The 7,011-nt window shown below is 39.1% G+C and overlaps 1 pseudogene; it reads left to right on the top strand.

Annotated features, from left to right (window-relative positions):
* Positions 1–487: 487 nt before the first annotated feature.
* Positions 488–6,786, top strand: LOC132295398 (uncharacterized; annotated as a pseudogene).
* Positions 6,787–7,011: the final 225 nt, after the last annotated feature.

The following is a 7,011-nucleotide window of genomic DNA, read 5'->3' on the forward strand; positions in this document are numbered from 1 at the left end:
TATGTTTGGTAATTATTAAAATTATTTTTAATGATTTAATAAATTTAAAACTAAAATTTTAAAATTTTAAAATAGAGGTTGAAATTTTTAAGTAACTCTTTCTTATTTTTTATAAAAGTAATTATATTTATTCTTAATAAAGTTATTATTATCAAATACGATAATATTTTATTAAATAATATTGTTGTAAAATTAATAATAAAAATATTTTAAAAAATATTATTATAAAAATAAATTAAAAAATAATTTAATTATAAAAAAATATGTCACCAAACACCAAATTGTAAAATTAGAAGAATTTTATAAGATTTAACTTACTAAAATACTTTTTTACAACAGTGATTTACAAAATTTATTTCTTTTATTTAGGAAAAAAAAAATTATTTCTTTTCAAATTTCTTTTTATAAATTCCATTTTATTCGTAAAATAGAATTCCATATTTACTACAGTAGTAGTTAAAACCCAACTCCTTTTCCAATTCTAATTTCAAATCAGTGTTTGTTTCCAAACAAAGCGCGCGGGTCTCCAACTACTGAAACCCTAATTTTTCTGGAGAGAAGATTGAACAAGTTCTCTCACTCCATATTACATACATGTGGAAGATGTCCAACGATCTCACAGTAAATACGACTCTGGGACTCTAATCGGCTGTGTCGAACATATCCCCCAACTGGTAAGTCACCTGAAAACCCTAGTTTCTTTTGCTCTCCGCGCACACACAGTTTCTCTGTGTTCATCATATTCTTTTTCTGTGATAACATTCATAGATTTCATGAGCATATATATTTATATTGTGAATAACTATAATGATATTATGTTAGCATAAACAGAATTCTCAATCACCCCTTTGCTGATTTACCTATCTTGTACTTGAATATTTCGGTAACTCTTCGCTCTCTCTTTTTAGCTTAAATTAAATTAAATGAAAATAAGTATAAACTAAAGAATTAAAAATTAACATGAGAATAAATTTAATTGTTTTCCTTTAATTCTATTTGTTCACAGGCACATTGAGAATTCTTGGTTCAAAGAAGATGGTGGCATCGGGGAGCTTTACTAACTTATTATGAAGACAGCTAGTAAAGAGATTAATTTTTCCATAATTTAGGAAGTGATTATTTTGCCCTTGTATAATTTTGTTTAATTTATTTTCCGAAAGTTGCATCCACCAAAGCAATTTCTTGAATGTTTGTAATGGTTGAAAGTAAGCTAGGGGCAAAAGGGCAAACCCAATGCACGAGCCTTCTACACGCAGAAAAGTTGTTTCCGTGTTTTGAACATGTGACCTGTATATACTGCATAATATATGCACATATAGCTCTTTGCGATTCATTTAGGATAAATTTTATGATTGCTTCGTAGTATACGTATCTATTGGTAAGAATTCAGTTTTATTCCTTCTTTTTCTTTTTCTTTTTTCTTTTTTCCCTGTTCTCATAGTATCAATATTTTTTCCCCTTGAATTCATGGTATCAATATTTTGTTGTTTAACTTATTTCTTAATTTTCACGATTTTCCAGTGGATACTGATTGATTGTATGTTCTGAAATTGATTGATTGGCGAACAAATATTGGAAGTGAGAATTAGGGATAGGTTTTGAAATTCTGATTTGGGAGAAATTATATTGAATTGATTGAGCATACAAATATGGCTTCTATGGATCCTGAGGTTGCAAAGACCCAGGAAGAGAGGAATAAGTTGGAGCAACAGCTCGCGTCGCTCACTTCAGTCACCTTCGATACCAATCTCTACGGTGGCAACAACCCATTTGAGGGTTATGAGAAATCGATACCTGTTAATGATGATGAGGAGCACCTTGATGCTATGGACTCTGAAGTGGAGAGGGAATTGGCCTTGTACACGGCCCCAAAGTCGATTTTGAAGGATATGCCCAGGGGTGGGGATGAAGATGAGGCAATGGGTCTCAAGAAAACTTGGAGAATCATTGATAGGGAGGATGATTATAGGCGAAGAAGGTTGAATCGGGTGATTTCACCAGAGCGACACGATGCTTTTGCAATGGGAGACAAGACCCCGGATGTGTCAGTGAGAACTTATGCTGATGTGATGAGGGAGGAGGCCTTGAAGAGAGAAAAGGATGAGACTTTGAAGTTAATTGCTAACAAGAAGAAAGAGGAGGAGGAGAATAAGGCAGTGGAGAAGGAAAGGGAACCTGCAGCTGCACAGCCAACCCAAAAGAGGAGGAACAGGTGGGATAAGTCACAGGAGGACTCTTTCTCGGGAGCAAAGAAAGCAAAGACTGCATCTGATCGGGCTTTACCAGATTTGACTCCTGGGATTGGAAGATGTGATGCAACCCCAACACCCGGGAGAGTTGGTGATGCGACACCCTTGGTCTCAAGGAGGAACAGGTGGGATGAGACTCCCACCCCAGGTTGGCTGGCTGACTTGGATGCAACTCCGGCTGGTGGTGTTACTCCTGGTGCCACACCTGCTTGTATGACTTGGGATGCTACACGTAAGCCAGCTGGGCTTGCAACCCCAACCCCAAAACGTCAGCGGTCAAGATGGGATGAGACTCCAGCTACTATGGGAAGCGCCACACCGATGGCGGGTGCTACACCTGCGGCAGCATACATGCCTGGTGTGACTCCTATTGGAGGGGTTGAACTTGCTACGCCAACTCCAGGAGCTATTAATTTGTTTGGCGCCATAACACCAGAGCAATATAATTTATTGAGGTGGGAAAATGATATTGAAGATAGAAATCACCCGTTAACAGATGAAGAGCTAGATGCAATGTTCCCGCAAAAGGGGTGTAAGATTTTGGACCCCCCACCTTCTTATGTTCCGATTAGAACGCCTGCAAGGAAGCTTCTTGCTACACCAACTCCAATAGGTACTCCTCTATATTCGATTCCTGAAGAAAATCGGGGTCAGCAGTTCGATGTTCCAAAAGAATTGCCAGGTGGGTTGCCATTAATGAAACCAGAGGACTACCAGTACTTTGGTGCGTTATTGAATGAAGAAGATGAGGAAGAGCTATCTCCTGATGAACAGAAAGAGAGAAAGGTTATGAAGCTACTGCTTAAAGTTAAGAACGGGACACCACCACAGAGGAAAACAGCTTTAAGACAGCTCACTGATAAGGCTAGGGAGTTTGGTGCTGGCCCACTATTTAATCGTATTTTGCCGTTGCTCATGCAACCCACATTGGAAGATCAGGAGAGACACCTTTTGGTGAAGGTTATTGATCGAGTGCTATATAAGTTGGATGAGTTGGTGCGCCCTTATGTGCACAAAATTTTGGTTGTGATTGAGCCTCTGTTGATTGAAGAGGACTATTATGCCCGTATGGAGGGGAGAGAGATCATTTCCAATCTCAGCAAGGCAGCTGGCTTGGCCACAATGATTGCTGCTATGCGTCCAGATATTGATAACATCGATGAATATGTGAGGAACACCACTGCTAGAGCCTTTAGTGTTGTTGCTTCTGCACTCGGAATCCCTGCACTGTTGCCATTTTTGAAAACTGTGTCAGAGTAAGAAATCTTGGCAAGCTCGTCACACTGGCATCAAGATTGTTCAGCAGATTGCTATTTTGATAGGTTGTGTTCTTCTTCCACATTTGAGGTCTCTTGTAGAAATCATAGGACATGGTCTCGGGGATGAGAATCAGAAGGTCAGGACTATAACTGCATTGTCTTTGGCTGCTCTTGCTGAGGCTGCTGCCCCTTATGGTATTGAAAGCTTCGACTCTGTTTTGAAGCCTCTGTTTAAAGGTATTCGGTCACTTCGTGGGAAGGTTTTGGCTGCATTCTTGAAAGCAATTGGTTTCATCATTCCTCTGATGGATGCTATATATGCCAGCTATTATGCCAGGGAACTGATGATTGTTTTGATTCGTGAGTTTCAGTCTCCTGATGAAGAAATGAAGAAAATTGTGCTGAAAGCGGTTAAGCAGTGTGCGAGTACAGAGGGTGTGGAGGCTGATTACATCCGAAGTGATATTCTTCCCAAGTTCTTCCGGAACTTCTGGAACAGAAGGATGGCCTTGGATCGGAGACACTATAGGCAACTTGTTGATACCACTGTAGAGATAGCTAACAAAGTTGGCATTGCTGATATAGTACGTAAGATAGTTGATTACCTGAATGATGAGAGTGAACTGTATAGAAGAATGGTTATGGAGACAATTGAGAAGGTGGTTGCCAATCTGGGTGCATCTGATATTGATGCTCAGTTAGAAGTGCCTCTGGTTGATGGAATCCTTTACGCCTTCCAAGAGCAGACCAGTAAGGATGCGAATGTGATGCTTAATGGGTTTGGTGCAGTTGTGAATGCTTTTGGGCAGAGACTGAAACCGTATCTCCCCCAGATATGTGGTACTATAAAGTGTCACCTGAATAACAAGAGTGCATAGACTAGACAACAAGCTGTGGATCTCATTTCCCGGATTGCAGTGGTTATGAAGCAGTGTCAAGAAGAGCAATTGATGGGTTGTCTTGGGGTTGTCTTGTATGAGTATTTGGGAGAGGAGTACCCAGAAGTTTTGGGATCAATACTGGGAGCTCTCAAGGCTATTGTCAATGTTATTGGTATGACGAAAATGACACCTCCAATAAAGGATTTGCTGCCTCGATTAACTCCAATCTTGAAGAACCGTCATGAGATAGTTCAAGAAAATTGTATTGACCTTGTTGGTAGGATCGCTGACCGTGGGGCTGAATTTGTACCTGCAAGGGAGTGGATGAGGATTTGCTTTGAGCTTCTTGAGATGCTTAGAGGCCACAAGAAGGGTATTCGCCGAGCAACAGTCAACATGTTTGGGTATATTGCCAAAGCCATCGGCCCCTCAAGATGTCTTGGCAACATTGTTGAACAACCTCAAGGTGCAGGAACACCAGAACTGTGTTTGCACTACTGTGGCAATTGCAATTGTTGCAAAAACCAGTTCACCATTCACAGTTTTACCTGCCTTGATGAATGAATATCGTGTGCCAGAGCTTAACGTTCAGAATGGTGTTCTGAAATCCCTATCCTTTCTATTTGAGTACATAGGTGAAATGGTAAAAGACTATATATATGCAGTGACTCCATTACTTGAGGATGCTTTGGTTCATAGGCAGACTGCTGCTTCTGCCGTCAAGAACATGGCTTTTGGAGTGGCTGGGTTGGAGTGTGAGGATGCTTTAGTACACTTGCTGAACTATGTTTGGCCAAACATTTTTGAGACATCCCCACATGTTATAAATGCTGCCATGGAAGCCATTGAAGGGATGAGGTTGGCATTAGGCGCAGCTGTAGTACTCAACTACTGTCTTCAGGGGTTGTTCCACCCGGCTAGGAAAGTAACGAAAGTTAGGGAGGTATATTGGAAGATTTACAACTCACTCTATATTGGTGCCCAAGATGCACTTGTGGCTGCTTATCCAGTGCTGGATGATGACGAGCAAAGCATGTATATTAGGCTTAAGTTGATGATGCTTGTGTAAGATGCAGGTCGTGACTGTTTGTCAAGGCTTGTATCTGCTTCTCCCATTTTTCTCTGGCTTTTGCTGTGAACCTTCAAATTTGTAGCCTTAATGAAGTAAGATTGACTCTGAGGCATTATCTGTTTTTGTAAAAATATCGCTATGCTGCTTTATACTGATATTGCTTCTCATATTTCTTCTAACATTCCTATTGTGATATATAATATCTCTATTATATATTGTGGTGCAAATTAAACTTCCTCCATGAATTTTTCTTTCTGAATAGTTTCTGGCTTTTGTTGTGCCTTCAGATTTGTTTTCTTAATGAAGTAGATTGACCTTCTCAGACATTATCTGCTTATGTAAAAATTTCGGTACGCTGTTTGCTAGTGATATTTCTGCTCATCTTGTATTTCTATTCCTATAATATATATGGTGCAAATGCTTTCTTAAATTCCCTCTATGAATATTTCTTTCAGATTAGATTCTCTCTTTTCTTTCTTGCTTTTGCCGTGCCTTGAAATTTGTAGTCTTAAAGTAGAGTCAGCTTACAAGTACTGGCATTGATGATCATATTGTATTCCTATTCTGGTAAACTATATATGGTGCAAGTGCTTTCATGAATTTCCTCTGAATTGCCTTCAAATTTGTAGTCTTAAAGTAGACTCAGCTTACTTACATCTAGTGTCATTGATGTTCATATTGTATTCCTATTCTGGGAAACTATATATGGTGCAAGTGCTTTCATGATCATGAATTTCATCTGAATATATATTTCAGACTCTATTCAGATTATTATGAAGAACAGAGGCTTTTTAGCGATTGTAGCCTCTCCCAGCTGAAGAAGTATTGCTTTGATTATCAAAGTGACGTGTTCATGGGGCATGAATATGATTTCTGGTAATGTATGCTTTTATATTTAATTGAGGAGATGTTGCACCCTTTTTTCAGATGATTGTGAGTTTACTTTGATAAATCTAATGGTGAACAACAGTATACCAAATGACATGGACTGGATGTACTCTGTAAAGGGTTGTCCTAATTTTGGCAATGCTGGTGGTGGACATATAGGGGCATGGGTGAATGACACCAGCAATCCTTTTGGCAGATGATAGGTTTATACTTGGATCCAAGGGGAGCGGAGCCCTCATCAGATTCTTCTGAAAAGGCAGGGTTGCGTGTGTGTGCATGCAGGTTGCTATGAGATGCACTTTGGTTGAGTGGCCTTTGTTTAACAGCTAGAATTATGTGCACTAAATTTTCAGTAATGCTATTTACAGTTTGCTTTGGGGTTCTATTTTGTATATTCTCTAATATTGGGAATGATTATGAATAAGGGCCAATATGAAGCAGCCATCTTGTTATCTTCATCTAGAAAGTGAATTTTCACAATTATAGTTGCATCGTGGATGTGGTTGTTATATCTGAATCTGTTTTGTTACATCTTATTATCTTCGTTTCTGTTGGAATCCTTATCTTTGATCTATTGTGACCATCAAGTTGTTGCACAAAATCACAAATGTTTCTTTCTCTGGCCTTCTTTCTACCAACAGTTTTTTTTTTCCAAGTCCAAA

The sequence above is a fragment of the Cornus florida genome, unplaced genomic scaffold (genome assembly GCF_030987335.1).
Source record: "Cornus florida cultivar Cherokee Brave unplaced genomic scaffold, ASM3098733v1 CherokeeBrave_3.0.0_Hap2_Chr02, whole genome shotgun sequence".
NCBI lineage: Eukaryota > Viridiplantae > Streptophyta > Magnoliopsida > Cornales > Cornaceae > Cornus > Cornus florida.